The sequence below is a fragment of the Podarcis filfolensis genome, assembly GCF_964270895.1.
Source record: "Podarcis filfolensis genome assembly, chromosome: Z".
NCBI classification, from domain to species: domain Eukaryota; kingdom Metazoa; phylum Chordata; class Lepidosauria; order Squamata; family Lacertidae; genus Podarcis; species Podarcis filfolensis.
The window spans coordinates 24,152,081-24,166,448 of record NC_139617.1 but is presented as its reverse complement, the minus strand read 5'-3'; the positions used below and the strand labels follow the sequence as shown (position 1 = coordinate 24,166,448).

At 42.4% G+C, this 14,368-nt stretch overlaps 1 long non-coding RNA gene across 1 annotated transcript in view; it reads right to left on the bottom strand.

Moving 5' to 3' along the window:
• Positions 1 to 640: 640 nt before the first annotated feature.
• The window catches only part of LOC310754377, a 351,494-nt gene continuing 337,766 nt past the window's right edge, over positions 641 to 14,368 (bottom strand). The window contains exon 2 of the long non-coding RNA XR_014543778.1: positions 641 to 2,077. This is a non-coding gene — a long non-coding RNA (uncharacterized lncRNA). The remainder of the gene's footprint in view (positions 2,078 to 14,368) is intronic.

The window sequence follows — 14,368 nt, the reverse complement described above, 5'->3', positions numbered from 1 at the left end:
TCTATCTTTTAACATTTATCACAGACTACTTTCCTCACTGGGAGCCAGTCTCATTAATCTTGACTGAAAAGTGCAATATAGTTATAATAAATAAATTAGTGCTCTGCTAAAACCTTCCCTACAGTCTCTGATTTCTTCAAAAGCAAACACGCACACACGCACACACGCAAGCACGCACACATACACACACACAGGTTGTCCCCCGTCCCCCAAAAAGGAACAACTGCCAAGTGTATGGTCGAACGTCTTCTTACAAATCTCGGAGGGCCCAACCAAAATATGCCATATGGGGTTTCGGGAAGCACAGGAATTGAGGAAAATGAACTTGCTTTACTTGCAGAGTAAAACAAGTACAACTAAAATCATGCATCCCACCCCTGATAAATCCACCATTCTCTCCCCCACCCTTTAGTAATTTTTGGATGCAATTTGTTTTTTCATTCATTGATAGAGAATAGTAAAAAACAAACACACATACACACTGAGAGAAGAATTTTTTGACACAACACTTAAATAAATACACAAACAGGGTTGAATCCAATGTTAACCCTACTCAGAGTAGACCCGTTGGCATTAATGCACATGACTAATTTAGGTTCATTAATGTTAATGGGTCTATTCTGCGTAGAATTTATTTAGATATAAAAAAATGTTTAGGGGTACTCTCATTTTCCTACTCATATTGAAATACTGCCCCTCAACGAGGCCAAACTTAGATTCACAAAATGTTTAGGGGTATGCGTACCCCTGCGTACCCCCAGAAAAAAGCACTGGATATAACACATACTCATTGGTCTTCCTAGTTCTATTTGCCTTCTGGATTGATACTTCTGTTTCCTGAGTTCTGTCTTTCATTTCTCCCTTTCTCCCTTTCTCTGGGATTGCTTTCACACTGCAATTTCTGCAAACAAGGGTTTATTGTGGCATCCATGCAACATAAACCTTATCAAAATGCCATTCCATATAATCCAGATGTAATATTTATAGGGGGGTGAATTAACTTCACAGTTGTTGTTGTTGTTGTTGTTGAATTGGAAGATCTGGATAAAATGGGAAGAGAATGTGGGATGGTATTTGGATGTGGACCACATTGTGCAGATGCTGTGAAAAACCTGTATGCCTGAGCAGCACCGGGTCCATGATAGATTATCATGCTGATGCACCCTGGATTTCACTTGCCCCTAACATCTGTCTGTCTCCCTCCAGGCATTTACTTAGCATCTGAAAGCATCTCTCTTCTCCCAAGCCTCTCAGCAGCTAACTTGTTCCTTTCTAGATGTTGTTGGACACCCACTCTCATCAGTCCCATGTAGGCTAGTCAGGGATGATGATGATGATGAACAATTCATATAACCACTTCACTATAGTAGTCTCTAAGCAGTTTACAAAGAGGGAATGCAAATAAAAAAACAAAAAGTTAAAACTATAAATTTAAACATAAATTATAATGCCTGCTGAGTGGGTCCCAGATGTTCAGATTCATGGTCCAGCAACATCTGGAGAGCATCACTTTACAACACTTGTTTTAACTTCTCATCTCTTCACCTTCTCTTTCCTCCTCCTCCTCCTCCTCCTCCTCCTGATCTCCCTTCCCATCCTAATTTGCATTTCTTTTTAACAAACAAAAAATAGATTATTAAGACAAGCCTGAGAAGAGGCTTTGTTCCATCTCAGATTAACTGTTGTACATTGCTGCACCTCAAGGTGCTGTGTTCATCTCAAGGCCCTTTGAAAAGGTTGCTGGTGGGCCTCGTACTCTGAGGGTTGGTGATGATGGCAGTCAGTTGGCACAGCCATCTGTGGATTATCTCCCCCCAAAGTCAGCCTTCAAAAGTGAGCAAATTGACTGAGATATTCTGTGATTCACATCTCTCTTACAGCCTCTTATTTAAAACAAACCAGGCTGATTAAAGTAACTGCAATTAAAAAAAAAGAAAAAAAAGAAGGGAAGAAAGAAGGAAACCAATTGACCTTAAAGTACCTCATCAATCTTCCAGCTTCTCAGTTAATGTGGAAGTGATTACAGACTGGCGATAGTCTCTTGGATATTGTGTGGCAATCTTTTTCTTTCTCGAAGCTGTGAGAAAAGGATGGGAGGTGTCGCTATTACGTTGTACAATTTTGCATTGATTCTACTCTTCAACGAAAACACTATACTGGGGTCAAATACTAGCCTTCGATGTTTTGGCATGAATCCAGGCAGATTGATACTACTTGGGGGAGGGTTGTAGCCCAGTGGTAGAGGAATTGCTTTGCATGCAGAATGTCCTAGGTCCAATCCCTGGCATCTTCAGGTACAGCTAAGAATGTCCCTTTCTTGAAACCTTGGAGAAGCTTCTGCCAGTTAGTGTAGCTGATTCAGTATAAGGCGGGGTGTCCCAACTTTTTCCAAAGAGGGCCAGATTTGATGAAGTGAACATGCATGAGGGCCGACCATTGACCTTTTTTTAGAACCACAGGGAGGAACTGCCTATGGGGGCTGGATTGAACCGACCGGCGGGCCGGATTAGGCCCCCAAAACGGACTTTGGACATGCCTGGCATAAGGTGACAGTGTGCCTGTGACCTTGTGTCTTTTGGATTAAGGTTAGTTGCTTGTCTGAGCTGTTTTGCAGGCTTGAGGGTGTGGCTGTGTGCTCTTGATGGTGATGCCCTACCTCTGCAATGCCACGTTATCCTGTGTAAGGCAACTTCCTACATTTTAGTGCATATAGCCTGAGTGTTCTGAAACTACTGCTTGAAATGTAGTGTATCTGATAGTAATTAAGTTAATGAGCCCATTTGTAATGTGCCAGTAATACACCACTGAGCTCCTTAATCATTGCCTTATGCTGGGGCTCAATCCTGCCCAGATGTGGAACCTGGGGTCTCTTCTGAAGAAAAGCTTGTATGAGCAGGACAGCCCAAGCAATCTCCACATTGTCAGTGATGCTGAAGAGTGGATGGATCTGGACATCTATGACCTTGGACTGGAGGTCATGACGCCATGCCCTGCTACCCACGGAATGAAGAACTCAAACTTGAATAAAGCTCCCCCCGGCAAAAAAACAAACCTCAATCCCTTTAATACTCAGCTCAGTATGGTACATAGGTAAACCTCAAATGAACAGTTGGTGTGATACATGGCTAAGCAAGCTAAAACAATGACCCAATGGTTGACATACTCCCAGACTCCAATTATAAAGGTTGGGCGTGACTTCAGTGCTGCAAGCAGGACCCATCTTTGGACTTGGCCAGCAAATGGGATAGCTAGTAGTCACTGACAGCCTTATATTTTATGCTTTCTTTTGCTGAATGTGATTGTGTGTTTTGGACACCTGAAAAGGACGTCTCTGTGTCACTGTTATATAATGGATTAACAGTGTGATGCTGTGCATTTTTCTGCAGAAACATTTTCAAGAGTGCCTACTCCTTTGTACACATGTTTTTAGAAGAAGAAGAAGAGTTTGGATTTGATATCCCGCCTTTCACTCCCTTTAAGGAGTCTCAAAGCGGCTAACATTCTCCTTTCCCTTCCTCCCCCACAACAAACACTCTGTGAGGTGAGTGGGGCTGAGAGACCTCAGAGAAGTGTGACTAGCCCAAGGTCACCCAGCAGCTGCATGTGGAGGAGCGGAGACGCGAACCCGGTTCCCCAGATTACGAGACTACCGCTCTTAACCACTACACCACACTGGCTCAATTAGGATTGCTGCCTAATTATTCAGTTTTGTTCTTTAACTGTGTTAAAAAAAAGTCTTTTGTGAGCTCACCGTACTTTTTATTCCAAAATTCCTTCTATTATTTTCTTACATTTTACCTGCAGCATTTTGCTTTTGTACAATTCCAGCATTTTTTTTTTTTAAAATAACAAACGAATTATCCTCCTTTCAGTCTCTTAGAGCTGTTAATATGCCACTGTCGTTACCACATTTAAATGAATTTACGAATTAAACATGTTGATGTTGAATTAATTATCGTAATACTCTGGAAAGCAGTCTAATTAGTATGCGCCATATGCATACAATGAAGTTGATATCTATGCAAAGTAATAAGATAAAATCACTGGCTGTTGTAGATTTGACCTTCTAGATCTGGTTTGACAAACAACCACATACCTTTAGAATTCTAGTTGTCACTGCTCATAAGAAGAACTCCACTGGACCAAGCCCAAACCCCATCTAGTCCATCATCCCATTCTGAAAATGGCCAACGAGATGCCTATGGGAAGCCTTCAAGCAGAACCTGAGTGCAACAGCTCTGCTTCACTTGGGATTCCTAGCAACTGGTATTCCCAGCAACTGATATTCAGAGGCATACTGCCTCTGACAGTGTAGGTACTGGACCTTTATCTTTCAATAATTTCTCTAATCCCCCTTTAAAGCCATCTTCTGCAAATGAATTCCATAGTGAGGAAGTTCTCCCTTTTGTCTGCCCCAAACACTTCCAATGTTCAGCTTCAATGGATAGTCCTGGGATGAACTTTTGCAGCATGGAACATTTTCTACTTATATAGGTTCCTTGTACGATTTAGAACCCTGGTTTTCCACGGTCCTAAACTATGTTTGAAGACTATATGAGTAGACCAGGTTTCCTTCTGTAGACATTTGCCTCCAACTTGTGGATAGTGTTGAGGACAGTGATTATGGAGGCATGCCTATCCCCACTCTCCTGCACTTCATGGGGAGTTAGAACACCTACCGTATATAGGACTTTTGTCTCCTTCCTCAATTTCCTGACTCTGTGGCTACTGGTATTCCAAATACCAGAAGTCGCTTCCTGTTGTAGCTTATTATGTAAGTAATTTTTAAAATCTCCCTTCCCCTCAACAAGAATTCATGGAGGCTAACAACCATAAACCATAAAATAGAAACCATCAATTAAGAACCATACAGTTAAGAAACTTCAACACTTTAAAAGCAGCAGAAGTTACAACAGCAATCAAGACACCGGGCAAAACAATGAAAACAGATTTAGCCACTATTTATTTATTTTTTTGTATATGCGTGCCTCTGCAAACCTTAGGATTCTCCCAAAATTGTAGATAGCTCCCTCTTCTACATGGGTGGTGTTATTTTGGCTATATAGCCTAAACAACACAGATAGAAGGAATAATTCTTGCAAAGCCCTTGATGATATGAGATGATTTGAAAGTGAAAAGAGAAACACCTAACATCACATTATGAAAATTATTGACATGGCATTTCTGCTCTTTTGAATAACTGGCTAATCTGCACTCTTTGGTAACTTCCCTACAGTGGGAAGGCCTTCACATGGGAAGCCTTGAATTCAGGATTTAATGGGATCAGCAGAGATTTAAGCTCACTTTCCTGAGCCTCTGCTTTTTCTTAAGGTAAAGGGACCCCTGACCATTAGGTCCAGTCGTGGCCGACTCTGGGGTTGCGGCCCTTTATTGGCGGAGGGAGCCAGCGTATAGCTTCCAGGTCATGTGGCCAGCATGACTAAGCCGCTTCTGGCGAACCACAGCAGCGCACGGAAACGCTGTTTACCTTCCCGCTGGAACGGTACCTATTTATCTACTTGCACTTTGACGTGCTTTCGAACTGCTAGGATGGCAGGAGCAGGGACTGAGCAATGGGAGCTCACCCTGTCACGGGGATTCAAATCACTGACCTTCTGATCAGCAAGTCCTAGGCTCTGTGGTTTAACCCACAGCGCCACCCGTGTCCCTCTACTTTTTCTTAGGTCCTAGTTATTCCTCTTTTCCTGCATGGAATTTTCTTACCAGCTAAATTCCACCCCCTAATTATTTTTCAGCTTGGGTTCTTTACAAGGCAGTTATTTGATTTGTTGATTTATTTATTTTTAAGGATCAAAACCAGGGCTGTGGGCAATCCATGCACAAAAGAGAAGAGCAGGCTTTCCCGTGTTAGCTGGACGATGGTGCTCCTCTCAATGTATGTGAACAAAGCTTTTTAAAAAAATTCTATAACACTCTGATCTTTCTTCCCATATCTGAGATAAGAACAGCCACTCTGTCCCATAAATGCATAATAAAATGTAATTTCAGCTCAAATCTCCATTGCACGCTCTGGGAATTTGGAGCTCAACCCCAAGGGTAAGGCAACCTGATAAGCTCCAGCTCACCAAAATGGTAATGTCCATCATGGCTTGAATCTAATTTGAGAGCTTCTTAGCAGTTCACTTTCCTACGTAAGCAGACCTGAAACGTCAAACCTAATTGAGGCAAAGTATACTGTGGGCTTTTCATTTTTTTTAATAAATGCAGCAATGATGAAACAGCCTTTGGTCCTGGAACAATAAATCTTTAATACCACTTTTGTCTTTCTCTCTGAAGAAAACAAGCTACATCAAAAGGCATCGGGAGGCTTGTTACTTGATCAATTATCCTTAAGTGACAAACCCCTGAACTCCTTTCAGTGTGTTTATGAACCTGAGGCCAAATGAAACGTGACATGGGAATTCTTCACCATTTTGCTTCAGAAAGTTAGAAGCAATTGGGGTTTGTGTGTCCCAAAACTGGTATCACAGCACCAAGGAGGGGTGTTTTAACTCTCCCCTCTACACTACTTTTTTCAATCAACACCTCGCTCCACCCATATGGGACCCTTATGTTTTCCTCCTTCAAGCAAATAGCAGCTGGGGGGTTATTAAATTCCCTGTCTCTGGTCCCATTGCATCCCCAACTGTTATTGTTGTTGCTGGATATTCCGATAATAGATTGCCTTCAGAGAGAGATTTCCTTTCACCAACATTGCCTCCTATAACCCTATTGCCAAGCTCAAGAGCCTATGTGAATTTGAATATTTAACACTATAAAGGTAAAGGGTAAAGGGACCCCTGACCATTAGGTCCAGTCGCGGATGACTCTGGGGTTGTGGCGCTCATCTCGCTTTACTGGCCAAGGGAGCCGGCGTACAGCTTCCGGGTCATGTGGCCAGCATGACTAAGCCGCTTCTGGCAAACCAGAGCAGCACACGGAAAAGCCGTTTACCTTCCCGCTGGAGTGGTACTTATTTATCTACTTGCATTTGATGTGCTTTCGAACTGCTAGGTTGGCAGGAGCTGGGACCAAGCAACGGGAGCTCACCCCGTTGCGGGGATTTGAACCACTGACCTTCTGATCGGCAAGCCCTAGGCTCTGTGGTTTAACCCACAGCGCCACCCACATCCCTTAGTTAACGCTATTGGAGCTCCTTAAATTTTGACAATGCTTCATATTTGCTTCAATAAAGGATAATGAGCTGGGTGCCCATATACCTCTGGCCATTTTTGTGTGTGACCTACTGTGGAAAGTAAGAACTGCATCTGTTGCTCCGCCTACTTTTGCCTCTAGCCCCACCCACCACCAGCATGTGGTAGGCTGCCCAGGAGGAAATGCTGTCCTCTTGCTGAAAGCCATTCCCCACCACGCCTAATAGTGCCTAGCCCCTTTGGGCTCCCAAATAAATAGGGTTGCAATCTGTAATTGATTAATTGGCATGATTTAGCAACTGAAGCCTTAATAGCAGATTAACATTTCAATTGCAGATTGAAGTTTGTCCTCTGGTTAATTGACAGGAGAGACAGCAAGGACAAAAGTTGATTTGGAAGCAAATCTTTTTCAGACTTAAAAGGAAACTTTCCTCAAGGGCACCTTCACAATGAGTTTTGGCAAAACTTCTTTACACTGAATTAATTATTTGATCAATTAATCTCTTAAAAGGCAATTAGGAGAAAGTTAATCAATTAAGAGAAAGTTTAAGTCCTACACATTGATGGGTTTGCAACAAGTTGATGGCCCTACATAGAAGTAGTTGTGGCTGCAATCCTGTACTTGTGAGAAGCAATGGAGAAGTGCTCGTGAATAGACGCATGGGTGGAATCTAGACACGTTAAAAACGTTGTGAAAAAACGTTTTTAAAAAAATTGTTTTGAAAAATGCATTGAATTTGCTGTATCTCACTGTCACCATCTAGGGTCAAAATTGTATATTGCACTTTACAACACATTCAAAACGTTTTATTTGCAGCTGTATATATGAGTCCATGGTGTTTGATTCTTACTGTCTTTCTTCTCAGGGAACATCTAGATGGTAGCTGCATTATGGGGATCACACCCCTAGAACATGGTCCAGAAATAATTAAGCACCTTTAAATTTTATGGAAGTTGAACTTCTGGCTACAGATCATCAAAATGAAAACAAATGGATTTAATAGTACTAGCATTAGTTGGATTGTGCCCATTTGGTTTACAATTATGGTGCTAGGATAGGCAATTCTGACATTTGTGGGCATATATGCAGTGTTTTTTTTTTTCCTGGGGGGGACGCAGGGGGATGCATATCCCTAAACATTTTGTGAATCTAAGTTTGGCCTCATTGAGGGGCAGTATTTCAATATGAGTAGGTAAATGAAAGTACCCCTAAACATTTTTTAAGGGGGAAAAAAAAGTAGTGCACATATGCCACTTTTTGCTCTAGGCTTTTGCCATCCTGGCTAGTGAGTCATTTAATGGTCTTTCCACAATGCCTTGCCATTATTAAACAAAACTTTTTTAAAAAATAAAGAAGACTGCTGACCTGGGATAGCATATTCAGCAGGTTTCCAAATTCTCCAGTGCTTGTTTATTTAATAATTATGGAGCGTGATTATGGTAATGAGCTGAGTTCCAATTTACACACATTAGCCATGCATTTTAATGATCTGATTATACAAACTTGAGATACAGTAGATTTAATTTTATATGAAGAAATTTGCTAGCAAGCTGGATTCAAAAGGAAATGGGCTGGGGAAGACTGGAGTCGGTGGGGGTGGAATCAAGCAGACGGGTGATATCTGTAGGGAATTAGTGTGGGTTTGTAATGAAATAACTGGATCAGAAGGAAGAAAAAAACACCATGACAACTATTATAACACATTCAGATTATCCCCGAGTGCCTAAGTATTGCTGAATGACAGAAAACAATGCATCCCGTTGGGTAGCAAGTCCTTTAATATCACTAAATATGGCAAAAGATCCCTTGGAGAAACCATTGTGAAGAAAACCTACAAATTACTATTCTCACTTGCTCTGCTTTTTGAGCTGTGAAGTCAATATGTTCAATTATTTATTTATTATTATTTGTATACCGCCCTTCATCTACAGATCTAAGGGTGCTTCACAGCATAAAAACACAAGATAAAAACACAAAATACATCATAAAACAAGCCTGCCTCATGGCCACACTCTGCTACTACCTCTGGTTCTGGAGTGCTCTCTGCCACATACTCTTCCTGCTCACTAAAGCCTGTTACCTCTTCAGCTTCCTAGGCCAGTTGCAAGAGACCAGCAAGTCAAGGAGCAAACCTGAAGAGAGGTAAATTACCTCCTGCTTATTCAGATGACTTGCATTGTTTTTTTATCAGTCCTGTACTTTACTCAATCTGTCTGTTATGCTTCCATTTTATTTGGAATATGCAACCACCATTTGAGTACAAATAAATTTCTAGTTTTTATGCTGAGGCCAATTAGATTTCCCTGTGTCTGTCTCCTTTTTGTGGTTTGGAGTCTGTCTCTCAAAGCAGGGGTTTTTTTTAAGTGTAAGGACAGGAACTATCTCTCTCGGTCTGGGAAAACAACATTGTCTTCTTAGATGCCCTTTTTCATAATTTTAAATGAGGGACAATTTATTTTTTTGTTCAGAATCCTAGAAAAATTAGGTGGTTCTTAAATTGGGAGCCTAGGAGAAAAGGAGTTTGGACAAGAAAGCAGGCAGAAAGATTACCATTGTGCTTGGAGCCTTGTATAGTAGACCTTTGAGGCAAGTGATTTGAAAGAGTTCCTTGGAAGAGTGTGGATAACAATGCTACTGAAAAAACCTGAAATAAGAAATCCTCTGTGAATACTCTGGCTCCCCCCACTTTTTTCACCAGCACACCCAGAAGAAGACTCAAAACAACAGGAATATGGGTAAAAAGTCTATATTTATTAAAGTAAAATAACTTGAGGATGTGCAAAATATACTTAATTAAACCAATGTAACCAAATCAAATATGTTTGGGCATGTGATTGGTAATAGATAATAATAATAATAGTAATAATAGTAATAATAGTAATAATAATAATAATAATAATAATAATTATTATTATTATTATTATTATTATTATTATTATTATTATTTATTATTATTATTTATACCCCGCCCATCTGGCTGAGTCTCCCCAGCCACTCAAATGTTAAAAACAGTACAGCATTAAATATTAAAAACTTCCCTAAACAGGGCTGCCTTCAGATGTCTTTTAAAGATAGGATAACTGCTTATTTCCTTCACATCTGAAGGGAGGGTGTTCCACAGGGTGGGCGCCACTACTGAGAAGGCCCTCTGTCTGGTTCCCTGTAACCTCACTTCTCGCAATGAGGGAACCGCCAGAAGGCCCTCGGCGCTGGATCTCAGTGTCTGGGCTGAACGATGGGGGTGGAGACGCTCCTTCAGGTATACAGGACCAAGGCCGTTTAGGGCTTTAAAGGTCAGCACCAACACTTTGAATTGTGCTCAGAAACGTACTGGGAGCCAATGCAGATCTTCCAGGACTGGTGTTATGTGGTCCCGGTGGCCACTCCCAGTCACCAGTCTAGCTGCCGCATTCTGGATTAATTGCAGTTTCCGGGTCACCTTCAAAGGCAGCCCCACGTAGAGTGCATTGCAGTAGTCCAGATGGGGTTAATCTGTCCCTCCCATCACCAGGGGAAAGTTTACAGCCAGACACTGTGCCCACCAGCAGTTTCCTAAAATTCTTCCCTCCCCACTGCATGGACCATGCATGAGCTCAACATGCACAAACTCAACAGGCACACCATGGCCCCTTTGGACAATGTTTATCCAGATGTGCCTGCCAGGGCAGAAAGCACCCCAGCACTCTGCAGGCCATGCCTCATAAAGGTGACTAAAGAGTGCCCTCAACCAAACACTGCTTATCAAACAGATATCAAACCTGTAAATTCTTAAATCCTCTCACCTGTGCAGACTAAATGACAATTAGGCAAATAAAGGACAACACCCAAGTCAGGCGGACACTACCCAACAGTAGGCAAAAAGGAGAAAACCCAGAGCCACTCAGGACCTTTCAAAAACAATAAATCCTACATAGCGCTCCCCACACCTGCCAAAAGGGTGACTAACCAAAGGCCCACACTGTAAAAGGTAGGAGGGTGGGTGTCAAAGGAAGAAGAGAGAGTGCAGGGAAGGCTTAAACAGTCTGTCTCCACCTCCCCACATTGGGTGAAAATGCTTCATATGACCCTAAAAGTTCATCCCTTTGGTGGAAAACACCTCTTCTCTCCTTCTAGGGAAAGAGGGGTATGGTAAATTTGCTCCCCCTGTAGAAGGGGACTGGCATTCTCAAACCTGTGGACTCAGACCCATTGCCCAATACTCTGTAAATGGTGCTCTTATGTATTCATTTATTGAGATAATGTATGGACTCTTTCGCTCAAAAAAATTATCGAAGCAGTACATGAGGTCATTTTTGGGTAACAAACAAAACAAAACTGGGCTCCCATAATTATTTTATTCAAATTTTCAAATAAAATTGAATTTGTGTGACATTTTATTTTATTTTACTTGTATATATTTTTGGAAGCACTTACACTCTTCCCCTCCCAAGATCTTAACATGCCTCCTGGTGGGGGCATAAGATGGTTTTAGACCATCTGCCACCCTCTAGAAATATCATATGCTTGTCCAATAAATGTGCTTCGTAAAGACTAAAGAGGACAAGATGAGTGCCGCTGTTCTGGAGCATCACTTACTGACAGGTGGTGGCCCTGAAGAAAAGAGAAGCAGCTGAAGACATACAGTGTATGGGAGCTACACATAATCCTCCTGTTGTGAGTGACAGCTGGCACATCTCAGTGTATCTGCACCCTTGAACATGTAGCTGAGGGTCAGCTAGGGACGGGAAATAAATAAGGTTCCCATCTTGGCATGAAAAACATGTCAGCCAAAACACAGTGGCATAGTTAAGCTGCTGAGGCTGCAGAAGTTGTGGCAAGACAGGCTCCTGTGGCTTTCACAGGATTCAAGAATTTGGGGAAAATTTGGGAGGATTTGGCACTAAAGGGTCTTTTCGCCAAAATCTGCTTTCGCTTTGGAGACTTCCATTGTACCTCTGGAGTCAGGGCAAGATGACCACCCCATTGTGCAGAATGTGTTCTGTGTCATCTGGGACAGGGGCTGGGGCAGGGGAGGGAAATGCATCATGTCTGAAGTAGGTAGGAATTGGTAATGCATACTGTTCTGCCAGCAAGCAAGTACATCCACAAGCAGTCCCCTTGGAGTACTGTACAGAATAGAACAAGTTGCTGCCTTTTCATGACACCTCAAATTATCTGCTGGATATGGCTGCCTTACTCTGCCAAATACCAGGGCCGGCCCTGTCCAGAAACCAGGCAGAGGGTGCTGCACCACTGCCAGCTCCTTGTGCACTTGCTCCCACTTGCTCAGGCCCCGCCAAAGCATGTGGGTTGCCTCCCCGCCCCCCGATTCCCCATGTTTCCTGTGCTAGAAACTTAAATGCTCTTTGCTGCTACCCTCATCTCATGGCTGTGCTTTCATCCATCTTGCTACATGCTCTCCACTTCTCTGAGCTCTCTGGCATTTCAGGGGCAGTAAGCACTGTGTGGTTTAGTTTCCTTCAAATATTTGCTTTTATTCTACAACTATACAAGCAGAGGGCAAATGGAGGCAACAAAGCACATCTACAAGCAGTGGATACATTGCCCCTGGTTTGGGGAACTATTTTCAGCTTGAGGGCCACATTCCTTCATAGGCAATCTTTTGGGGGCCACATGCCAGTGTTGGCTGGTGCTAGAGATAAAAGTGGCTGGGCAGCAATGAATGTGAATTTTACTTTTTCACAATACACCTGTTCCTATAAACACTGGCACACTTTTTATTCTCTGTGCAGGCAAAGAGGAAGCATTATCAGAGTTCAATGACACATCCCAGCCTCCTGAAAACACTCAAGGGGGTGTATAAAACAGGGGGAGCAGTGTGTCTGGGGATGGGGTACAGCCTAGGAAAAGTCCAAAGAGCCAGATTCAGCCCTGGGGATTGAGGTTCCCAACCCACCTGCACTTAGAAGATGACTCTATCAAGACACTCCTCAGGGCTAAAAGATACAAGAAACACATTTCTGCACTAATCAATGGAGCAAGGTTATTTATGACTCTTAAAAAGCTTTGCAAGGTACCTAAAGGAATCAGGTCTCACACTGTGGCCCACTGGCAGAGTTCCAGCGCTGGTGATTTACAAAGTTTACATTCTTGATCAATTTATACTGGTTAGTAGTAAAACGTTTCTGTGATCTCTTTTCATAAACAGCTTGGCATAAATCACAATGCATTTATTATTGTTTCATTTTTTATTTTTTTGAAAGCTCTGAAAATATACTAGTGACATCCAGCTCTTTGGTATCTTAAAAGCACACATGCCTTTTCCCCTGATAGAGAGTGAAAGACTCATAGCCTTGCCTTCAACAGCATTCACCAAAGGGGAGGTAGGGGTTCCTTTTTTTTTTTTTAATGGATATTGCTTTTTATGTCAACAGAAAATGGATTCCCCTCCTCTCCTTTATCCTTCTTTCCAAGGACTTGTAGGAAGAGATAAAAATGTTTGGAAGTGAGAACGTGTCATTGAGGGAGTCTCCCTAGAACAGGCTTTCTGCATTAATAATGGAGCCAGTTGAAAGGACATTGCTCAGGCTGAGAGCTCTACACCACAGGACTGATAGTGCCTTTCTCTCCCTGATGAATTGCGATGTCTGCTTTGAGACTTCAGTAGTGGGGGTGGGTGGGGTGGGGGCTTCACCTCACAGCCCAAAAGGAACCCCACAATCAGTCTTGCTTTCTCTTATTCATTTTTTATTTATTATTACATTTATCTCCCACCTTACCTCCTGAGAGAAAGCACACTTGTTTCTCTCCCTCTCCATTTTATCCTTGCAACAATCCTGTGAGGTAGGTCAGGCTAAGAGACTGTGGCTGGCCCATGGTCATGGCTAAGTGGGGACTTGAACCCTGGTCTCCACTGGCTCTAATATAATCACCCTAGCCACTATACAACACTAGCTTTCTTGCTTGGAAGGTGGAAGCAAACAGTCATGGCTGCTGTGATTCAGAAGCGGGGGCAGCCAATGTGGCAGCAAGGTACACGCCATTACTGTTCCCAACAGTTCTGCTGCAACTCAACAGTAGCTAGACTTAGTAGAACTGTTAAAGAGTGAGGTGAGCAGATGATAAGCCAACCCAGTAGTTTCTGAAACAGAAGGGTGAGATATCACTTGTTGAAAATAAAAAAAAAGAATATACATGAATGAATGGGGGATGAAACAGATTAAAAAAACTGGATGCGTAAGGGTCAGTATTTCCTTCTCCCTGGTCTTGATCA